This window comes from Argiope bruennichi, chromosome 6 (assembly GCF_947563725.1).
Source record: "Argiope bruennichi chromosome 6, qqArgBrue1.1, whole genome shotgun sequence".
NCBI classification, from domain to species: domain Eukaryota; kingdom Metazoa; phylum Arthropoda; class Arachnida; order Araneae; family Araneidae; genus Argiope; species Argiope bruennichi.
Genome location: NC_079156.1, coordinates 36,949,212 through 36,974,368, shown reverse-complemented (window position 1 = coordinate 36,974,368; position 25,157 = coordinate 36,949,212). Strand labels below are relative to the sequence as shown.

Below are 25,157 nucleotides of genomic sequence, written 5' to 3'. Positions count from 1 at the left end.
CAATATCTTAATTGTATGTTTATCATTTCAAGGTCTGCAAATGGATGATGTTGGCTTAAATTCTTCGTCTCGTTATGCATTAGATTTTTTTTTTTTTTTTGAAAATAATATTCAATAATAAGAGTGTTTTTTTTTTTTTTTATAAAACCTTGTTTTTTGGTCCATAAAATGTCTTTTGGAAAAAACTTGTGTTGTTCTTTTCTAAAAACAATCAATGCACCAAAGGTTGAAGCAGGTTCAAAAACTAAAGGTTGAAGTAGGTCCAATGTTTAAATGTTTTAGAATCTTACTTTAGAGTATAATATGTGTACAAAGAAATAACGTTTTCATTTTAACGGCTTATTTCTATGTATTGATAATTAATTTATATATAAATTGTAAGAATAACTTATAAACGTCAAAATTTATTTATATTTTAGGTAGAAAATTTAGTCATGAAAACTGCGATCACAGTTAAAATCAACTGAAAATGAAGACATTTAAGTATCACTACAGGCCGAAACAATTTAGGTAAGTAACATATCATAACGTACATTTAAATAATCTGAACTGTAATTTTAAAGAACTGGATGATAAATTACATATTTATACAGAATATTGTAATAAACATTGTTAATCGATATTTTGTGAAATGATGTTACTCTGTTTCAAATTAAAATCGTTTAATTTCATGGAAATCATTCTAAGATTTTCAAAAGCAAATATCATTTTATTTACTCAATCTCACTGTGGTAATTTGACAACTTTAGTTGAGACTAACTGTTAAACTCTTTAATAGACAAAAAAAATTAAAGCCAAACTTAGAAGCAATCGCTTGACACTTGATTAGAAATCATAAATTGAGGCTTACGAAAAAAGGAATTATATTTTTTCCTATTTTTTAATTCCTTTCTTTTTGTTTCTATATTACTCATAAGAATTACTAAACTCATTACTGAAAGTCGAATTTCAGCAAAAAAATGCGTCATATGCATAATCAGCTCAAAAATTAGACTACAAAAAAAAGTCAGGGGTATCATCATGATTTTTCATGACTCTTAAGACGCATTTCTTTTAACTTACGTATTTATTTAATATTAGTTTAATTATAATTACGTCCCTTTTTTAAAGTACACTGGACTATTTCGAGACTGATTTCATAATTTATAACCGCTGCCAAATAGCGAGGACGATACCTGAGCTGGCACATCCTCTCTTGATACAGTATCGAGAACACTCCTGCTGTTTTTTCTTCCATATATTTTGAAACAAATTATCCCTCTAACAGTTAAAAAATCCTTATCGAAAAATTAATCAATAATTCCAAACTACGATTCGAAAGCTTACTTCAAAGAATGTTATGGATTCGAGCGAAAAAAATATTTGAAAAATCATTTTCTTTCCTGAAGTGATGAGCTAAATTCAGCTTCCATCATTAAAAATCATTTAAAGAAGCATCTATCAGGTTCCAAAAAATGATAAATAGATCATCAATTATTCATTCTGTTTTCTGTCCGTCAGTCTGATCATTTCTGTCCTAATATGCTATATTTAAAGATCATATTTATGAAAATTATCATATTTAATGTTTTTAAATATGCGACCACATTTTAGCTTTTTTATTTTTTTGCAAGGAAAAGCTTCAAAATATTTTTTGGGAAAATATCGGTAGAAGTATTAGTGTCATAAAATCCTTCCTTCATAATTTCTTAGTTTACAGCAATTAAATTCTTTGAAGTAACGGAGAATTTCAAAATATTTTTCTACTTTCTTTTTGTTTTATAATTTTTATTTTAGAAAATCATCTTGTCTTAGACAAAAAAAAAAGTCGTGATTAACGATTCCGTTATTTTTCATACTTAGAATTCTTGAAAATAAGCGAGAAAGAAATGAAAGTTGTTGATGTATCTAAAAGATATGCAACAGTAATAAAAATGGACTTCAGAGAATTTTCATGGAATAAGCGCTTTTGTACTGCAGTTTATATAACAAATTTGAAAGAGAAACACTCATTTGTTACATTAAATTATAATTTAATAAAATAAAGATGAATTTAAATTTAATTGTATCATGTTTTAATCGTTATGTGGATTTTAAATAATTAATTTTGAATAGTTCAGTAATTCATTAAGAAAATTATCTGGTTAATATGTTTTAACTTGAAGAAAGGAAAAGTGTTTTAATAAAATATATTTTTATTTTAACAAAAGTATTAAAATTGGGAGTAATTTTTTCCGGCATTCTTTAAATGTCTTTACACAGATTTAAGTATTATATTTATAAAAATATGATAGAATATTTAATAAAAATAAATCCGACAGCTTAGTGTTAAATATGCAAATATTTTGTTCTAATAAATGTTCTTAAATTTCTGTCCTATTTATCTATTCTCGAAATTATATTCCATAGCTTTATTCATCTTTTTAAATATTAGAGGGACTGCTAGAAACGAAAATGAGTTTTTTTAGTGCAAAATACTTCTTAAGAAGAGAAATATAAACAAAAATATATTTACTTAAAAAAGCAGCATTATTTATTTCCATAATCAATCCTTAATTTCATCTTAACAGAATAATTTTTCATCCTAAAATGATATTTGATATAAAATTTTCATTTTTCTATTGAAATAATTATTAATTGAAACAACGGTCAGAAATTACTACTAAATATTAAAATTTTTCAAATTTGAAGCAATTTTTGTTTTTATACTTTTATTTTAGAACCTATTTATTCTTAAAATAGCAAAACATTGTTTCCAGAATTGTAGATAAAGTTTTTATCCGTTTCCCAAGAATATTATTTTTAATTCATTTGAAATTTTATTAACATAATTTTTTTCCAAATTGTTTACAATGCTATAAAGTTACTTACACGAGAAATGTTTCCATTGATACAAAATGCATCCAGGAAAAACATTTCTTTTTTTTAAAGATTTTTCTATAAAATATTTCTCAAATTTGTCCAAAATAATTACCATGTTCTCTTCTAATTTAAATAAGCTACATTTTAGAAGCTAATTATTTGTCCAGATTAAAAAGAAAAACACACATTTTTGTTATTCTGTTTATTTTTCACGCAAACGACTTTCTTGGAATTTTTCCGATTGTTAGCGTGATTCGATATGGCAACGTGCCAAGTGCTTTAGCTGAGAAAGAATGAGATATTTTCATTAATTTTATTTATTTCATTTTGAATAGCAGAAGTTGTTTAATTTAGAGAAAATAGATTAATTTTATGTTATTTTTTCTATTTTTTTTTCTAAATATTTTTTATTTTTAGTGTAAGACCTCGATTCAATAAATTAAACTAAAAAAAATCAAATTCTTTATTTAGAAATTACTGTCGATTTATTCTTTTTATTTTAACAATCAAAATAACAATATTATTTAAAAGAAATAACAAATTATTACGTGTTAATTGGTTTTTTCCTTTGAACATTTTTACCACAGTCTCAAATAATAGCATTCGTAAAGTGATTAAATTCACCACTGGCAAATAGTAAAAGAAAACAAATTTATTTCATCTTAATATTGCTTTCAGATAATTTTGCTCTCTTATTTTTTGCATCAGGGTTTGATGTGCTTTAGGAAAGTGATTTTTAAAGTTAAAAAACAACCAAATAAACATGTAAAAGAATAAATACAATTTTCACACAGTTTCTCAAAATAAATATTTCTTTGTTATCTATTCAATAAAATAAATTTTTTTTTCAAGCTCAAAATCAAAAATAATTTGGTAAGCTGTGAAAGATATTCGAACAGATATTATTCATTATTTCAACGGCCCATGCATAATCTATCATTAGTCACGTGATTGTTTAAAACCGGTTTAAACTGGTTTTTCACAAAAAAAATATTCTGGCCTCGAGAAAAAATTTTTAGAGCTCTATCGTTTTTGAGATGGTTAAAAAACCATCGCTTTTCTAAATGTTGATGATTGCGAAACATGAGTCATGTGTAAACATGATGTTTTCTGTCGGATCGATACCACGTGATTTAAAAAAATAATGTTCTCACATGATAACTTAAACTTTGAGATAGCAGCTTTCAATTTTATTTATTTATTATCATAGGGGGTTTAAAAGCTCGAAATCGCGTAGGCAATGAATAAAGCATAAATGGCAATTTTCATCTTCATCATTTAATCGCATATATTTTTTTACTTGCTTTTACCGGTATTGCTTTATTATTACGTATGCTTCTTTGTCAGCAGATGCGTTTTAAAAGGTTGACGTAGAACTAAGACATCATAACTGTTATTTCATCTCAAAATCGGTCGAGCTTCAAAACTTGTTTACTAGCTAGAAAAATTGAAAATGAAAATTTAAAAAAATTATCATTATATATATAGAGAGAGAGAGGGAGGGATAGACACCGATCTCGTGATTGTTTCAAACCGGTTTAAACTGGTTAATGACTTAAATTAATTAAGACAATTAATGATTTAAAAATAATAATGTTCCCACATGATAACTTGAAATTTGCGATCGTAGATTTCATTTTTTTTTTTTTTTTTTTTTTTTTGTAATTGCACTTTTTTTTTTTTTTTTTTTTTTTTTGCACATCTCTAAATATAATAAAGCTATTAGAATACATTTTACTTTCTATTAAACTGCTGCTTAACATAAATAAAATCTGTGCATTTTTAATTTTAAATAATTAATATCTTATATCTTAAAAATTGTAGAATAGATACTAGAAGAAAAATTTTGAAGCGAATCGAAAAAAATGAATAAATAAAACGTAACTTAAACACCGTTGTGTAAAATTGCAGCAATTTTCATTCAGTAGTTCCAAGAATATACAACAAATTTTTCTAAAGCTCTCTGAATAGACCATTTTCCCTCTTTACCAGGAGCCATCATAATTTAATTTGTATACTGTCTGGTGGGGAGGGGGGCATTGAGACGTAGGGAAGGAAGTTTCTATGGATGCAGCCTGTACAGAGAACCATTCTTGGAAAAACGATTGCTAGTTTTGTAACATCGGGCCTTTTTGTAATATAAAATATATCTAATTTAATTATATATTTTTTTTTATTTGAAAGATATAATGCTGTAATGGTTTAGTATTATTCCGTTGCCTTTATGGGGAGTGTTCAGTCATATTTATTTTGAACTTTGAGATGTTCAAACAAGCAACCAGCCCTGGTTGATCATTGTTTCGTCCTTGTCACAACTATCATTCCTCTCAAGCCATTTAATGCAACAAAACGATATTTTTAATCCAAATACTTTTATAATAAAGTCGGTGTGGCAACGCTTAGATATCGTCCGTTCAATCATATTTATCGACTACAAGGTAAAAAACTACAACTCAATCTTTGCATTTCCCTTATCTGCGTAAACATGAGGCAGGCATATTTATTGTTATTTAGGACCCTTCTGCAAGCGGACGGACAATATCTGTCCATCACATAGCCTAAATTGTTACTGCGCCTATTATACCTCATTATGATAAACATTTTGTTGTGTTACTATTTATAATTTAAAAATTAATCAGATTTAAGTAACGGAGAATATACATCTGTAAGATGGTGAAGACATTTTTATGCTATTTTATGGTACTTCTCCCTTTTATCGAATCATGCTTCTCTTTATCTTCTATAGTTATTTCGGTAAACAGAATTTTGAGTTTGTAAAATAAATGTGTCCATATTATATTATTCTCATTAGATACTATAATATGGAGAAAATATTGTGATTATAAAGGAAAAAATTGTGAGAATGCATTAAGTGCATTAAGTTTTCGAAAACCATACAATACTAATTAATAATTATCTCGGATCTACAACGAATCAAGTACTAGACTTTAGCTTAGCCATTTAGCCAATTGAAAAAAAAATGTAGCTAATAACATCAATTTTGATAATGCAATTTTAAAATTTATAGTAGAGAAAGAAAGAAGAGATTCTAAGTAACATATCGAAGTGTACTTAGTTGGATTAGAGCTTAGAGAACGAAACTTGCAATCAGTAGAGTTCTCTTAAAATTATAATAGTAATAAAATAATGGCAATAATGACTAGGTACTATCACTATGAAAAAGAATTACTCACTTGACAAATTAAATTGGCTTATAAATTAAAAAAAGTATTTAGCAATTGTTTTTACTTTCATAAAAATTAGCTTTCAAAATACTTAGCATTACGTCCTCTTTCAATTATCAGTCTACATAAAAAAAAACTCAATTTTTACTGAAAATTATAAAATTATCAAATATTTGATCTAAAAACTTGTTATTTTAAATTATGAAAACCATTTTTATTTTTTATTAAGGATAATCAGAAATGAAATTAAAGCGTGCTTCATGATAAAAATATTAGAATGCGAAAAATGACATTCTTTGAAAGCAGGCTTATTGCAGGAACCCGTTTAGCCGGAGCCATGATTGTGAAGATAGCAGAACCCACTGGACTCTCAAGTAGTAGCTATTGCGAAGACGTTGGTAAAGTTGAAATCAGAACCCACAGTTCTTTTCCAATAGACGAAAATATGATTCGAACACAATCAACCAAAATTGTGACGATGGAAAAGGGTCTCTACAGTACTTCAATGGACAGAAACATTTGACCAATGTTTTTCCCAAACAATCTCAGTCGAAACTATTCACAAAGAATGGCAGAGGATAGGTTTACATAATCGTCGGCCTTTGGGGAAACCTTTCATTTCTACCCGGAATGTCACAATTCATTTGCAAGTGTCTGGGAAACCGAACCTGGATGTCAGAAAACTGGAAGCTGGTTATGTGGTGAGATGAGTTGCATTATACCTTGCTTTGCACCGATGGAAGTTGTTGAGTTTCATGAGAACCCTATGATCTTGCCTTGTTCTCACTGTGCAAGTGTCTGAAGGAAATCATGGAAGTAGCATGTTTTGCTGGTATGAAAGTGGTCCTATAATGTAATTGAGGGTAAATATACAGTTGTGCAATACCTGGACATACTGATAAATCAAATGCCTCCTGCGTTTTTTTTTTTTTTTTTACTCTCAAAGTAACGGATACTCTATGGACGAAAATGCCGCTATGCATCGGATTATAATAATTAGAGAATGGTGCAGTGAATATCAATCTGACCTTCCTTAATAGTCTCAAAGCTCAGATTTTAATTCATAGAAAATGTTTGGGACATATTGGAAAGATGCATCTGAGAGCAATCTCCTTATCCGTCCAATATACAGGATCTTAAGGTATGTGTTGAATTGTTGATTTTCCCTGGACACACATGCACTCCTAAAGCTTGTAGAATCAATAACCACACAAATAAAGGATCTGACCTATAGGACCTATCTGTGCATCAATATTTTGAAAAAAGGTCTTCTAATGTACTTGGATATTTTAACCATCAAAATAAGAAAAAATTATTCCGTCAATAAATTTTATTTTACATTTTGTTGGGTATAAAAGTGACAAATTAAAAGTTCTCATCGGGTGTTATCATACCCTGCTATACCATTGTTGAGGGGGGGGGGTATAATTTTAAAATGAGACAAAAAGTAGATTTTTGGATATTTTAAACGAATAATTTGGTATTAATAATGGTATACTGTGTGATATCCCGACTTTGCCAGAGGCCATGCTGGAAACTTGATAGGATCACCGAAGAGCAACCCCACCAAGCACGAAGAAACAGACTACACTTGATGACCTGGACCCTTGAAAACAATAAAAAACTCTCAAGAGAAAACGCATATTGGTACGGAAAAAGAATGGGAAAAAAGCATAATATTTTACATTTCATATTAAGTTGTAAAACATTAAAAATGCATAAAATACATTAAATGAGTGTTAACCTTTTTACATTAGAAGACAAAGAAGACATACAAAAGAATTGACAAAATGAAGACATACAAAAGAATTGACAAAATGAAGACATACAAAAGAATTGACAAAATGAAGACATACAAAAGAATTGACAAAATGGAGACATACAAAAGAATTGACAAAATGTCCTTAATAGAAGATTTAATGACTGAAATTTATATGAGCTCTTCGATTACAAGAGACATCCAATTTCTTGGCCGTCTGAGTCTGTATTCTCGTCATAGTGCACAGGCTTTGATCACGTGATTTATAGATCCTTTTTTTAATTTTTCTAATCCAAGATAATTATAATATAAAAAGCAGAGCAAAAACGAACGATTCATTCAATAAACCTTTTCAATTTATTAGCAATTAATTAAAATTGCTTTTACAGAAAAAAATGTAATAAAATGGCATAAATGATTTTACTGAAGGGCGCACGAATGAAGATACGTATACAATAATCGAAGTAAACCAGTTGGTCTAAGAATGAGAATGGTTTTTATCGAAGAGTGTTTTAGAAAAAAAGAAAATACAGAAACGCAACCTGAATTTCAAATTTCTGTGCGTTTTCTAATTTAACAAAAGAGAAAAGTTGCGATTCTGCTAGTAAACATGACAAAACAGCATAGAAAAGATGGATGCATACAATTCTTGATAAATTATTTGCCCGTAGAAGAAAATATTCAGAAAATGATGGATGCGCTACAGATGCTGTTTTCCTTCTACTCCTATCTAGAATTCTAGGTAAAAGGCTCGCAGGGGTATCGTTGGAGATACTCGGGCACGACCGACGTAAAGGAAATAGAACAAAGTAATAGCATGTTTTCTACATTAGGGAAAGGTAGAAGCGTTAATGGCATATTTATGTATCTTAACGCACTTGAGTATGTCTGTTGCAGAATTAAGAGCAAAATCTCGAACTGGAAAGGAGTAGAAATAGTTTTTGCTCTTAGAGAAGAGTATAGGAATGAATACCATGATATTCTTTTAACAGTAGATCTGTCAAAATCTAAGAAAAATAAGATTACGTACTTTTGCTTTTATCCATTTTAGACTATTAATTTCGAAATTGTTGCTCTAATGAGAAAACATTTAATTTTCAATTAGGATATTAAAATTTCTCATTCAAAATATTGACTAATTTATTAAGGAATTCATTAACATTGAGAATAGTTGTGCTCAGTGAATACGTAAAAAAAACCGAAGATATATTTAATTATCAAAGAAGGCATTTACTAATAAAAATCACTTTACTGATGCGATCAGAGAATATCATTTTTTCACCTAGTTACACTTCCTTTCATCAAATGGTAAACAGCAATATTTTATTAAATGCGTTAAAGGAAAATTCAATTTTAAATACTCATTATACTTTTTATACATAATATCAAGATAATCATTTTATATCAATCAATGTGAATGCTGTGAAACAGCTGATGGCAATTTGTTGCTATGACATTTGTTGCTATTCTTTCGCGAAATAGCAGATGTTTATACTATGTTCCGTATGATATACAAAACAAAAGGAAACATTGTTAAAAAAATCAGCAGGAAAAATTTTTCCGAAAATTTGTAGAATATTCTCTGGTTAAAATTTTGTTCTCCTTTGTAGACAGTAGGTAAGGCAGTGAAGCCAACAGATTTAGGCAGTACTCAGATTTTTATTTTCTGGGGCCAGCACATAAGCGTTCTGTTATCGTAGTATACTTAAGAAAACAGAATTTGAATTTTAGATGCTTTTATTCAATCATTTGGAACTAAAATTAGCAAAAAAACTACAACTCTGACAGTATAATCATAAACCAAATTTCCTTATTTCAAGATGTCGTATCTTTGAGTTAATTAATTATGCATGCATGCGATGGGCAGAAACTAAGCGAAATCATCAGAGGATTTAATTCAAATTTAGATATTTAGCCACATTTTTCTATTTCAGCTTTCATGTACATTATACATGCATAAAAATTTCGGTTACGTAAGTTGGTGCATTTTTAGCTATCGAATTTACATACGTGCTAAAGTATAGACATACAGACGATCAATCTCTTATCGGATTTAGTTCTAAATTTGATAAGAATCTACGCATTAGATGTCTTAAAATGTATGCCAAGGTTTTTCTATCGTGTTCTCTGTGTTTTCTAGATATTATGTTCAATTATAGTCAGATAAGCAGACAGACGAATTTTTGCTGAATAGATTTCGTTCAAATCTGTCCGGCTATTTACAAATATTGCGCAAAGATGCCTACCAAATCTCCTCCATCTAGCCTAAAGCGGTTACGATTGTCGTATTCGCGTATGATGATGTCGTCGAACGGACAAGTATAATTATAAGATTCGTTTTTCGAACTCAGGACATTTTGGAACTTGGAGATTGTCCAAATCTCGAGTCGGAATTTTTATACGCTTACAATATTTTCTCTTCGAATATTTCGTATACTAGAAAGTAAGAAAAAAAATAATTTGAAAGGTTTCTTTTTTTTTACTTTCGAAAGATGTAAAAACTTATCCTGATAGTTCAAATTGTTATGTTTTATAATTGTTATATTTTTTGTGCGAATGGGAAGATCAAGAGATTAAAATCATTGCTTAATACCTATACTCAAAATAGATCTTAATGCTCTGCCTTATAGAAAACTCTTATGATTTTCACATAAATATTGATCCAGTAATCTAATTGTAATTCATATATAAAAAACGTAAGCCATTTACACATATCTCAGTTCTATAGTAATTTTTCTCCAATATTCTAAATGCAATTCACACATATATACAGACAGCAAGTACAAAAATTGAAAATGCAAACTTATGCAATAAAATTAATTCATTATTAGCTTTAATAGAAAATTGCAACTCATCGTAAGGCGCATTTTAAGTTTAGATTTGGAGAAGATCCAAGCCTTTAGTTGACAGATAAATGTTCCTAACCTCGCTGCAAATTTGAACCACATTTAAATTTCCCTAAATTATTCCAAACATAAGTAACACTCATAGTGTTCCGCGCGTGATAATCATTCACTTGAATTAACTAACATCATTTTTGTCAACACTTTTCGCTTCACTAAAAAGAACGCTTTCTTTTAATTATCGCGTCACGGTTCCTTTCTTTCCCTTGTTTAAAACTTTCACTAACTGCTTTTTATTTCTTGAGAATTCTTTTTTCATATCTTTTACAAAATACGTTTAACAAAGAAATGTCACTCTTGATGTAAATAAAAACTCTTCTTACTTCTCTTATCTATGCAAGCTTAGGAATTATATTTAAATACAATTCAGTTGTAGAGGTGCAAGGTTTCGTTGAATCAGCTGCGGAATTTCAAAAAATGGTCTAGTAATTTTTTTTTCTTTTTATGTATAAGCGGATTAATATTAACTAAAAATGCGATCAATGTTTCTTTTCAGCTGAAGAATTTTGAAAAAAAAATGAGAACAATTTTATCCAGCTCTGAATTCTAATAGAATTCTTTGACCTTTTACAGAATTCGTGACTGAAATTGAAATTCGTGACATTTGGATTTTATAGTACTAAAAATGTGCCTTGTTAGAATATTGCAATTTATTAAAATTCTTATAGACTTTTAACCAGGAACTGATAGCTAACGTAAATACAGTAACAGGAAAAATGTTGTCTTCTATTTAATCTGTCATGTTTTTTTCCTAAACAAACATTTAGAAAGAGAAAGTAAAAAGAAAGTGACAACTTCTTGACAGCTTAATCTGACAGCAGATGTCAAATGCGTAGCATTGACTTCCGTATCAAAACAAATTTAATTGGAAATGTCAACATTATTTCGGAAATAGCACGATATTTTATTTATCTGCTCCAGTTTTCCTGATTTTCTGTCTCTGAAAATCCTTAACAAGTTACCATGCATCATTAATGTAGGAGTTTTAAGGAAAATATAATATCAATGACTTATCCTTGCCTGGTCTGTTTTAATTTTGTAATCAAACTGCTGGAAACATGTTTATTTCCCTTTTTATGCAAGTAACATTTTTAAATATTGTAAAAACAATATTAACTGGTTTTTACCCTTTTTAAAGGATTTCCGTATCAAAATATAATTCAGATGAAAATGTCAACCATTAACTACGATATGGCACAATATCCATATGCCACAATTTTTTTTTACTTTATTTTATACGTAATATGGAGAAAGTATAGTGTGGCGGATTGGTATAAGCGAGGATAAAACCTGGGACCTTGTGGTTCGCAGCCTAGTAACATGACCACAATACAAAAGTAATTGTTCGTGCCTCGTACCTGTTAACTGGCTTATAAGCTTCGGAGGTGAGACAAACGATGTGGATATTGAGTGGAGGTGTATTTATTTAGCTGTTGATTTTAATGTGCCTGTCCCCTTTTGAGTTGCGCCAAGCATTATTGCGAGCGTGTGTGTGGTTGCGGTTGCTGCATCAAGTGAGTCTGACGACTTCGTTTGCTATGGGTAGATGACGCTGAAATAGATGTACGAAGGTCGAAGGTTCATATCATGTCCGGGTCACCAGTATGGCGGATTGGGATGAGCAAGGATAGAACCTGGGACCTTGCGGTTCGCAGCCCAGTAACATGACCACAATACGAGAGCAATTGCTCGTGTAACGTAGCTGTTAACTGGCTTATAAGCTTTCACCACAATAGTAATCGTCAAAAAATTCAAACTCGAAATTTTGACCAATCTCTATGTTTTAGACCTCTCTGAGTTCGAAAAATAAATTTTTGGAACATTTACGTCTGTCTGTTTGTCAGTCTGTGACGAAGGTAACTCAAAAACGCTTTGAGATAGATGATTAAAATTTGGTATACGTCTTTGTATCAAATTTGCCGATTTCTCTCCAATTTTGAGTACAATCTGGTCAGAGGACGCCCATCTGTCCGGCTCTTCGAATATAAGTTAAAACGATATCTATAAAACGAAGAGAATTAGATATATGAAATTAGATATTCAGATTCAACCTCTATAGAGCAGAGATCTGTTAAATTTTGAGCCAAATCAAACAAAGAGTTGCTTCTTTATCAGTCTATTCTTTCAGAAACATAAAAGCGATAATTCAAAAACTCTATGACTAAAATATATCAAATTTGATATTTGATTTTGTGAATACAAGTGTAGTTTTGAGTCAAATGTTTCTTTCGGCCGGTTGGAAAAAATATATTTAAAACCCAAATTCAATTTTTGTATGCTATTAAATGCATGCCGGGGATTAATTTCCAAATAAGTCTCCAAGGTTGACAATATAGACTCTGTAAAGATCAACCATTCAGTAAAAATGCTAAAGTCTGACTAAAATTTAAAACGTCCTAACTATTGTACACTTATGCATATTGTCACGTAGGTTCTTTAGTGTGGAACTCAATGACACATACAAGAAGTAGAGCTAAATCAATTTATTAACTCAACTCTGAACTGAGAACACAGTGACTGACAGATATTCTGCTTTTATACTAGCAGGAAAAGTTCCAGAATACTTTTCTGGAGACAGTAAAAAAAAGTCCAGAACACTTGTCTGGTAAACTAAAGAAATGTCCAGAATCTTCTGGAACATGAAATAAAGGAAAACATAAAATAAAGGAATTTAATATTTACACAGCCTGTGATCGCAGTGTCTCGAGTGGGATTCGAACTTACGATCTCTTGATTAAGAGACCAGTGCTATGACCATTCGGCCATGGAGAGTTGACTGCCTTTTTTCAATGCGGCAATATAAGGCGCCGCCTAGCATGGCACGTTTATTAGAGTATGCGAGAAAGTTCTGCGGAGACCTCTCCCACTGTTTTCATTTTTGAATTAACGATGACACACGCAAATGGATGACAAACAAATTTCCTGTTGATGGATTTCATTATAGTGATTTATAGTTTTGGTGTTATAAACACAAATCAAATTTGATCCACTGCATTTGAATTATTGTGTTAGACCGACTTTATTACAAAAATATTTTTTTCTGGCTGACAAAGGTCTAAAATGCACAGATTTGTCAGACATTCCGATTGAATTTATTGAGAATTGAAATATTTTTCTTTTGTACATTTTATATATTATGAAGTAAAACAAAAAAAGTAGTTTTTAAATTATTTAACTCATTTTTTTTTTCACTATCTGAAAAGACATACAGGGCATTTGCCCTGCTTACTTTAACTATAGTTATACCACCAAAGTAAACTGAAAATGAGCAGGATTTTGATGAGGGGCTCCTAAGGATAGGGGCCCATTTACGGGAAATTGATCCGATCGTCGGTCCTTCATTAGGAGGGGAATTACGAAATTCCATCATTACAAAGATGAAACAAGTGAAGCTAAAGATCAGTGTTTAAAAGTAATTACAATATAAGTCTAATGTCTATGTGTCTCTGTTAGAAATCGTCATGGTTAAACCAGTTAAATTAATAATGTCATTTCTTTATTGACTTTTTGTACTTACAGAATGTAATGATAATTTCAAACAATCAAAACTAAATTCTACTTTTCCTTTCGAATCTTTACTTCAAGTGTCTTAAGAAATTGCAGGTTAAATGTCTCTTCTAAAGTTAATGGAAGAGTAAAAAGGAAGTAGCGTTGACTTTCGCTCTTTAAAGATTTCTAGAAGAAAAGATGGGAAAACATTGATTTCTAGTATCACGACAAATAAAAATCAATAACGAAAAGACTTCGGAATTATTTTGCTTTATCAACAGCGGTTCTGACGTATTATTTGCTGTCTAAAAAGGGATTGTCGTACAAAGTTTATTTTGTACATTTCTAAAAAGCACTGTAAAAATGTTCTCTATTACCTCTAAAAAATAATAAAATTTGATTTAAACTTAGAATTTTCTTCCTGTTTCAGGCCTTTTTTAGAGCTCTAAAATAAAAGGAAGTAAAAATTATAGAAACTTTCAAAAATTCATTTTTTATTTTGAGGAATAAAAAGATTAAAAAGCAAAAGATTCATACATTATATAAAACGAAAATTTCTTACAAAATTCCGATTCATTTATTGTTTGATTATAAAATCTCATATTCATCTACACTAATGTATACAAATCCAATAATAAGAAATCCACGTATGAAAAATGCGAAAAAGTATAACTTTTATAAAAATAGTTTTTAAAGGTAAAATTTTATTAGTCTGCAACATTTTTTTATTCACTTTCTCATATGCTTAGTATAGAGAAAGTATAATAATCGTCAAAAAATTTGAACTCGCAATTTGGAAATTTATCAAAAAATTTATTTGCAGATTTTTATCAAAGAATGAGCGAAACCCATTCCGAAGAAATATGCCTATCTGTCTGCTCGAGTGCAAGTGAGCCTCAGATTTATATGAAAGAGCTAGACGAATAAGATTTGGTGGTACAGTTTCAACATCTAAAATACAGATCCGTTTCGTGTTTTAAAACCAATCTCTTAATAGTTTGACCTGCTATCTGTCCATATATGCGCTTGTATGCAAATGCCGTAACTAAAAAAAAACAGCACACATATACGCCCACAAACGAATTAATAAATGAAATTTGGCATGTGTCCTTACTGCTAAAATTGCCTGAAAGAAATTTTTATTTTAATCAGTGAAAAAAATGTGTATTAATTGCGTTCATTCTCATGCAATGAATCCTAAAACTCTCATGTGCAGGACTCTAAAACTAAAAATTGAATATTCGTGACTTTTGCGAATCTTGGCCACAATTTTAAGAGGAGGAAGAAGGTTGGAGATGAAATTTTTATTAGATAATATGAGAGTTGGTTTCAGGGAGACCTCTTGAATGTTTTAACTATCACAACTGAATGCTTTTTTTAAGTATTGACTGTTGTAAAATTGTGATTCAAAACAATATAAAACAAAATTACATTATTAAATAAAGGAATATGTAGCTGCGCAAGATTAAAAATGGAATTCATTTATTTAAGCCTGATTTACAAATCAATGAATTCTTACTTTGCTATGGGAAGCAGAGCAAAGCAATGCCATAACCAGGCGATTTTCTACCTTATATACAACAGAATAGTTTAGGAATATGCCTCTTTTGAATAAATAAACCAATTTCTCCAATCGCATTTTCTGCGTTTCTTGTTATGAGAGAGGCTTGCTTGGAAGTGAGTTTTCACTACTGGAATTTAATGACTTTGTTTCTCAAAGTATTGGAGATCTCATCAAGCTTCGCTCAAATATATAGAGCAACGGATTTGTGTTTGAAGAAAAATTATTAAGCAATCTGTTTTCTTTCTCTTGAAGGAAAGAATATTAATTCTGCATTGTAAGTTTACTGTATACCTAAATATTTATGGAGTAGTTCTATTTAAAAATGAGTATTAGAATTATGGATAAATGATTTTTAAAATAATTTTATTTTAATGTTTTTCTAAGAAATAATATAGTATCTTATACAAAAATTACTATTTAAATACACAAAAATTTATATATATATATAGTTCTGATTTTCCTTATATATATATATATATATATATATATATATAAGGAAAATCAGAACTTCACTAGTTTAGAAATATGAAGGCTAAAACACAATATTTTTTAAGGCATCTACTAGGTAAAAAACTTGAATTGGAGGAAAATTCGCAGGTTTTTGTGTGTGTGTGTAATTTTAAAAAGTAAGTACGTTTCTGTTTCTATTAATATCTTTATTTTGTCTCCATGTCAATTAGAAGCCAAGTTATAACAAACTATTAATACACAAGTGATGCTTGTTTATAAGCATTTAAAACATTTTAATGTATTTTCGGAAGAACGAGTTTTTTCTTAATTCTACTGCACGAGTATCGTCATATCTCGAAAAAAATCAATATATCTTAATGGAATTTATAATTAGAGCTTGTTATGTTATGCAAAATGTAATGAATTGCTGATTTGATGTTGAATACTATAGAAGTGGAATTATGATTGCTTAATGCTAATATTCTTGAAAAAAATTCCAAAGCCATAGATAATTTCATATATTATACACAAAAATTTTATTTTTCAATATAATTCTTAGAAATCGTTAGATACACTCTAAGATATGCTGCACATATAATGTTACAAAGAAGAACAGAAAAATTGTGAAAACGTTTTTTTCTGTTGAACAATCCTAGTTTTTGTAAATAAATGCTAAAATTTATCGAAATAGACTTTTTCTTCAAAAGCTACATATATATTTAAATAATTTTTTGTATTCATCATTTTATCCTTATATTAATAAAGGAACATCATATAAGCATTAAAATATTTTCTTTAGAAAGACCTTATGAAAGGATGAAGTGAAAGGATACCTTAATAACGTACTTCTGCGAAAAAGAAATGCAGCTGTAGATGGAAAAAGATAACTTTTTTCTCCATTAGAAATTGATAATGTTAAAATTTTATAAAAATCTTGCTTTTGTATAAATTTCAAATGAATCACAAAAAATATACACGATACGTGAAAAGAGCTTTACACAATGAAGGTTTAAAAAACTTCCGTTTTATCTGTTAAGCGGAAAAATATTTACTTATTCAACGACTTTTCAGGAAAGACGTTACGTGACACATATAATTTATTACAAACTAATAATTCATATTAAGAAGTCATGCATTAATTTCGCGGTAAATGAAATCACCTTTTATCTAGGTTTAACTGTGCTAGAATAAACATTTAAAAAATAAGAAAGAAAAAGAGAATGGAACATAATAAGTCTTTTTATTTTCGGCTGTTAAAACTGGCTCTTTGATTCTTAGCAATAACGATGATTCGAGATTTGCTTTATATCCTAAATTCTTTTATGGAAAGATTCTTTGACAGCTCTGATGTTTGTAATAATAAATCAAATATATCAAAACCCCATAACGAATTAATGGCTGTGATTATAAAGAATCATACTGGCGTCCTAGCATAGGGGTAGCGCGCCTTCTTCCTGATCTGGGCGTCCTGGGTTCGAGTCCCGGTTCAGACGTGGTTGTTCATCTCTTCTATCTGTGAGCTGTGTGAATGTGCCTCTCTGTAAAAAGGGCTGTGCAAACGAATGTGATGCGTCAGTAGCTAATTTTCTTGGTCCTAGTTGGCGCTACTACAAGCCGAGAGGCGTACCCTCGGCTTAAAATCGCTGACTTCGTCAGCGAACTTGTCCATAGCAAGTGCAATTAGAAACAACAACAATAAAGGATCATGAAAAATTTAATAATATCAGCATTGTGTATTGTAAGGGCATAAACAGTGGTTAACAGCTCTGTGACACGCAAGGGCAGTATATATTGTTTGATTCTAAACAAAATCAGGGATGAAGCAACATTTTTAGAAGATGGTTCTCATATTTTTCCTGAGAAAATGATTGATCAATAATACACTCTATTAGCTCGGACGCGACAAAAACCATTTTGTTCCACAAAGTCTTGAATCAGGAATTTTCATGAAAAGTAATTTGCAACCTTTCTCTCATAAGGAAAAGTCAATTCTTTTTCTGTTTCTAATTCTGTTTTCGTGTACGAAAACATTCTAGAGAGTTTTGACAGTGGCTGAATAGACAGATGCCTAGAACCGCTAAACTGAAAGGGGATCGCAAACAAGTCGCTTAAAACTTTATTAAATTTTATTTTTCTAATTACCAAATAAGTTTGTAAAAAAATACAATATCTACGAAATATAAAATATCAAGATAATATTAGCACTTGTCAAGTATTATGACTGGTCCAGTTTCTAAGTGTTTCATTACGTTCTCATAGTTATTAGAATAATCATTAACATCAAAAATGTGCTACAGTGTGTAAACATGGATAACGAGATTTTGTCGGACAAAAATTGAAGAGATATTTCATCTCAAAATTTGAATTAATTCCGTTTACGTGTGGTATATTTGCATAATCCCTATGTGCATGCGCATTACAACCTCTCTGGTCTTCCTGAGTATTTTTTTTTCAGATCATGTACCGATGTACAGATTCTACATTGTATGACGTGTTTAATTTACATATATTAATCTAACAACAAAATTCTCACTAATTAAGTCAGATCAAATTTTAAGACCAAATATTTTTGCAAAAGTCAAACGTTTTGTTCCCCAATTCTATGTTCGTTAGGATGCTCGTATATTTTTACTAAATACAACTATAGAGAAAGGGAACCATACAAAAAGTTAAATTTCATTGTGTGTGTGTGTGTGTGTGTGTGTGTGTGTGTGTGTGTGTGTGTGTGTGTGTGTGTGTGTGTGTGTGTGTGTGTGTGTGTGCTTATCTCAAGTTAAAAGTTTTTGTGGCAAGACGTATATGTCTGTAATTGACGGATGCGAAAATATAAACCGAATAAAAACTATTACAATAAGCAGCACAAAATTGGAATGTTGTAACCAGTTAGTCTGATTATCCATATCGAACCTCCTTCAAATCGAAACTTAATTCTGTTATCGTTCCCTTAGGCTCAATTTAATGTTTAAAACTATTTATGTGAATAGTCACTGTGATTACAAATAAATTTATTTGAGAAACCGGCCATTTAAATAAAACTAGTTCATAGTTATTAGTTAATTAATTGATATTTCCCATTATTTTTTTTCTCTCTGAAAGAAGAACATAGAGTTATAACAGGACTAATAATTTAAAAAAAAACTCTTTTGAGATTTTTACGTTTACAAAATGATACATATATTAATTCCCATTACAAATCTCACGGAAAATAATTCCGCAATGAATATATCAGGTTAAAAAACAGAGAACAAAATATTTAGATTTTTAGTCATTTTAAACTTTTATTCTTTTCTCTCAACTTTCTATCAATTTTAACGACGTATATATATATTTTTTAAAAAATGGGTGTTTCCATCTATTTAAAAGCAAAATAATGTTGATATTTAAAATTAAAGTAAAAATTAGTTCAGTCATAATTTCAGTAAAAAATATATTAGTTAAACAAAAAGTAAATTAGAAAATTGATTTTTATTATTACAGACATTTGCAATTTTCCTTTATTAATTATAAATCCGACATGAAAGGATTTAAGAACTAGACGCCTTGGCTCAATAGGAATATCGGTTATGTTTACTTTCATTTAAGTCGGTTATGCATATCTTAACATTAATCCAACAAGAAATTATTTTTATATATCAAACTATGACAGACATCAAAGTTGTATTATTTTAATAGACTAATATCTGTTCTATTCATTGCATATAAGAACCATCCTATCAGAGTCAAATCCTATGGCATCATAGTGCTATTAAACAAATTATTATTATACTATTACTAAATTATCTAACTTTAAATTTTTGTTGCACTGTAACATTACTTTTTTATTTCTTACTAGTCGTCTTTGACGACCAGCAGTTTCACCAGGGAAATTGGTTATGTTTAATTTCAGTTAAATTATTTAGACGTAATTTAATATCAATGATACCATCAAATTGTTGGATATTAAATGCATATTATTTTAATAATTATACGTATGCCCTGTTCATTGTGCTCATGAACTTTTACCTATTGGAAATCTATCCCATGACATTATTACGTTATTAAATTAAAAACGCAATTGTCCGGTTTCTCTTTCTTCGAACCTTCGAGATATTTCTAATTCCTTTTTTATTCACCTCGTAAACCATACAAATATTAAACAAAATCTTTCATCTTTAGTTTTAATAACGAAAAGAAAATCAGCTGTTTAGATATTGATTAAAATAATAAAAACAGAAATTTCAGGGCAATAGCGCAATCTATCCCTAGAAATTAAATAAAAGTTACTTTTAAAAATTGCCAAAATTCAGGAAAAAAAATTTGCACGATTAGTTTCGATGTCATTGAAATGATCATATTTTGAATTTTAAAATGACAAAAAAAAATCAATTTTTGTGTAACATTTTCGGGAGTTATGATGGAAAAAATTGAAAATTTTGCTTAAATTTTAATTAACCAAAATTTTAAATAGAATTTTAAAACAAACCGCTTCGAAGTGCCCATTTTCATCCACCAAAGCATAGACGTGCCACGTAACTCTAACTAACTTTGTTGGTAAGTCAAACGATCTGGCCTGTAGAGCGCTAATACATGCACATTTATCTTTATTAATAATAACTATTCTTGCTGGAAAATTGTACATAATAGGATAGTTGAATCGATTATATTTTTACCTTTATCAAATTAATATTGAAAAAATCAAAAGATAAAATTACTTTTTACATTTTTTATTTGAAAAGAGAGAAAAGTCTGTAAAAAAATGTATCTTCATAACGGAAACGCCATTAAAAGTTTAGTTCAATTTTGTTAATTAAACATTAAAATCAAATATTATATAATGAATAATGCTTCAGATAATTTTTGAAAAATTAAAAAGCAGGGAATATATAATTAAACAAGTTTTTTTCTTGCCTCATTCACTTTAGATTGAAGGGCACTGCCTTGACTTAATGGTACGTTCGGCATTGGTATCACGATTTCGCTATCTCTCTATGCATGGACCTGCTTTCATTCGGCGCGAAACATCTATTAGTATTTCCAGAGAGGATATTTTCTTTGTTATAAAGTTTTATTTCAAACTTTCAATGATTATTCTCAAATAAACCTAATGAAATTTCAAAACAAGAAGACCGTGTAGTAATTAACACATTATTCTTGATTTCCAGACTAAGTATCAAGCAAAAAATAAACATTTAACAAGTATATTATTATCACAAATACATATATTAAATATTATAAAATAGAGATCAGCTGTTTACACAAAATCGGTTGTTTAAACTTTCAATTATTTTTTAAAAATCTTCTTACTCAAAGTAAAAGAGCTAAACTTAGACATTCCGTGCCAAATATACAATGAATGTATGGACACATGATAGCATGAAAATTACTGTGAAAAACTCAAAGTTAATTCCAATCCCCTTATGTTGACACAGATAGTGTAAGTGGTTAAAAGCAAGTAACGGACGATCAAATCAGCCATGTATTAATATAAAAAGCTGATAGGCTGGAAATAAAAACGGAAGAGATTAGGGTGAAAATTTTCTCCTAATGTATCATTAAGAAATAAAATTGTTGCACTAAAAATGATTAATTTGGGAAGTCAGAAACTGTGCATTCAGTTAAAAATGTACAACTGAATAGAGTGTTTGACATGAACTACATATAATCGTAATATCACCTACAAGTAAGTAGTTAAATGTAAAACATGAATGCCCAATACGGACACGAGTTAATATAACATCCTTTCGCTGAATTGGAGCATCAGAGTACATGCTAAGCATGGGTTTTAAGGAATATAATATGTTGTTTCTTTGCAAACCCCACTATTGTTGCCCCATTTTGTAAATGTGTTTTTTGACGTAGCATAATCAAGCGTATTCTACACACAAATCAAAGATATTCAATTGGCATTTGTAAATTTATTGCAAAATAAATGCCTTTGGCAACAGGTTGGTTCGTTAGGAATAATATTTCACTTTAACTTCAGTTAAATCTATTTTGCATGATTTGGTATTCTCTGTTCATTCTACAATATGATTTAAACTCAGTTGAATTAGACATTTAAGTCGTCTTATTTTAGTAGTTTCATACTTGTTCTGTATCTCTCCGAAGACATCATGGTTTCGTGAATGATAAGATTCCATATAGGTAACTAGGTTCTTGTTTCTCATGTGAATTTAGCAATAGTGTGAGGGCGAGTTACCTCCCTTTCAATGATAGAACAAACCTCCTGCGGCAGTAGTATGACTGCGACCCATTTTCGATTTTGATCCTCAGTTATGGATGGCGATGGTCATTCTAACTGCACGCGATATCTAGAAACGTGGGATAACTCCCTCATGGTTATACTATTCAGTTTATTGAGTTCATGGACCTTTTTAACAAAGTCAAGTTAAATGATATCACAGTCCCATGAATAAATATCATTTAATTCCCCGTTGTCTTTTAACTTCATTTTTCTTCTTTTTTTTTATCTGTCTCTCTCATGCAAAATACTCATTAGATTTCATTAAAATGATGTTGGTGGTAGTAGTAGTAGTCAGTAGATTCCATTAAAATGACTAACTGGTTTAAGATGGATAAATAGACTACTCGTAAGGATGTAAGGCCCTTGAACTGATTAAGAGAGGGGTCGAATTTAACAGTCCAAATTACTCCACTCAGATTTTTATCCTCGAGAATGATAATATTTAAACAAAGAAAAATGCAGAATAACATTTAATAATGAACAATACACCATAACCGCATAATTTTAAATAGTGATAAAACCAATTCGAAATATTTCAATATAACTCCTATTTCGTCGAATAAAATAATGCTAAGTCAAGATAGTTTTATGCATACTTTTATGTACAGGTATGCCCATGCATATTTCGAGAAGCCATACTCTCAGAATGGATGTGTCTGTACTAATGGTTGTCACTGCAAAGAGCAGAAGAAAGGCATCAATACAGACAATTAATAATTGTTTTAAATTCGCTAATAAAATTAATATGGATGATGTAATGCCTTAACTTGTTTTCCCAACTTTCCCATTTTTGCCTAAAATAGTTTAAGTTGGCTCTATCCTTAGCTAATGAGTTTAGTTATAAGTCCCCAATTATATCCAGTCCTCATTGGTAAAATGTGTCAGCGTTATTAAAATTTATTTTGGTACAATTTGTTTAACACATTTTTTTTTTCAATAAATTTTCAGTAATCTAGATATATGCAAATTTTACACAAAATCTTACTGAAAAAATCCAGGAAGATAAAAAAAATCATTATTATTTTCAAATCAAATGAAAATTTAAAAGCAATTCGTTAGAATGAATATTTTTTAAACGCGAATTTCTGTTTTTAAGTTGTTAAATCCCCGATTATTTTTATCTCCATTTTTTTTCATTTCTGTAAGAAATTATTACCTTTATTTCATTCCCAATTTCATAATTTTACCGTTTCTTTAGATAATGGAGTAATATATAGAGAAATTGACAATTTTTTGTTATGTGATTTGAGACTTTGTCGTTATTCATCTTCACAATTAATAATTTATTCACTATTCAAAAATTTAGATTATAAAACATTAATATGTTTTGAACATAAATAAATATAATAAAATAATTTTGCTGATTTTATTAATCATTACATCAGCACATTGTTTTATTTCTTATGAATATATTTAAAACTAATTTTTAATAACTATATATAAGTATCTCGGAAAAATATGATGAGAAGATATTTCAAAATCATTATACAGTTTTTATGAACAATCTGAGAAAAAATATTCTAAATTTTATACAAAAAAATACAGTTTTCTTAAAATGTTTACTTTCAAAGAAAATAAATTTATAATAATATATAAATAGTTTACAATCTAATTTTTAAAAGAAAATAAAACTTTTTCAATTATATATGATAAATATAATAATCATTTTTATTTGAAAATATTTGAAATGTATTCTTAAAAGAAAACCAAATTTTATCCAGAGTTAAATCAAGAAGTTAGACTATATATAGGATGGAGGACATGAATTTTCATCATCTGGAACGAATCCCCCCCCCCTTCATCGTCGATTAAATGTCATCAACTTCTAATAAATATTGAAAATATATACATACATTTACCGTGTAATCCAAACAATTCAAAATATCATTCCGTTCTTAATATATCGTCTGTTTTAATCCAACATCAGACGATGTTCTAAGCGAATCCGGAAAATACTTCATCCCACATCCACACAAACCCTTTTCTTGTCAAAACAAGTGGGCGCTACATACTCTCGAGCGAGGCCCTCTCCCACCACCCTTTCCTTTTGCCGGACCGGAAGTCAAAATCCCGGTGGCGTTCTATGGAAATGAAAACGACCTACCTTTTTAATCGCCGGCGAAGATGAAAAGGGGTCGGTCCGGTTAATCTCAGACGATAATGACCATGCTCTCTCTCACAGAGCCCCTCGACCTCCCCAAACAGCAGCACTCTGCCTCCCTTGGAACAAAAAATCGCAGGCCGTGCCTCCCATCGTTTTCCAGGGGCTGCTCTTGATGGGGCGCAGCGGCCACGGCGCAGCTTTGCCAGGAACACGCGCGCCAGAGATCCGGTGGCGGCGAAATGACACGTCGGATTCATTATGGGTGACCTCTCTGCGGAGGGGTTGATCTTAGAAGAAGAGCTGCAACGTCTTTTGCGCCCTTCGCCCTCTTATCTGACCCTATCTACCTCTTTATAAAAAAAAATATTTCTACACAGCTGAGATTTTCCTCTACGATCAATTAAATATTCTTTTGCGTTCGTTAAAAATATTCTACGCCATCCTCTTATTTGGAAGAGGAAAAAATGCATTGTCTTTTTAATGCGAATCTTTGCTCAAATTGTAACCCATCATATGCTAATATGAGCTCAGGTGGGCATGTATTTGGATCAGGAATTTATTTATAATTCTTATAAATTCGCTGAAAAACTCTAAAAATCTAACTTATTGTAAAATGGTGGATTAAGTGGTTGTAGTCAA

At 29.8% G+C, this 25,157-nt stretch overlaps 1 protein-coding gene across 8 annotated transcripts in view; it reads right to left on the bottom strand.

Annotated features, from left to right (window-relative positions):
- The window catches only part of LOC129971156 (coiled-coil domain-containing protein AGAP005037-like), a 383,974-nt gene extending 359,339 nt beyond the window's left edge, over positions 1 to 24,635 (bottom strand). For all 8 annotated transcript variants that reach the window (XM_056084662.1, XM_056084663.1, XM_056084666.1 and 5 more), the window contains exon 1: positions 24,519 to 24,635. The gene's annotated coding sequence lies outside the window, so the exon portion shown is untranslated. The remainder of the gene's footprint in view (positions 1 to 24,518) is intronic.
- Between the last annotated feature and the right edge of the window lie 522 nt (positions 24,636 to 25,157).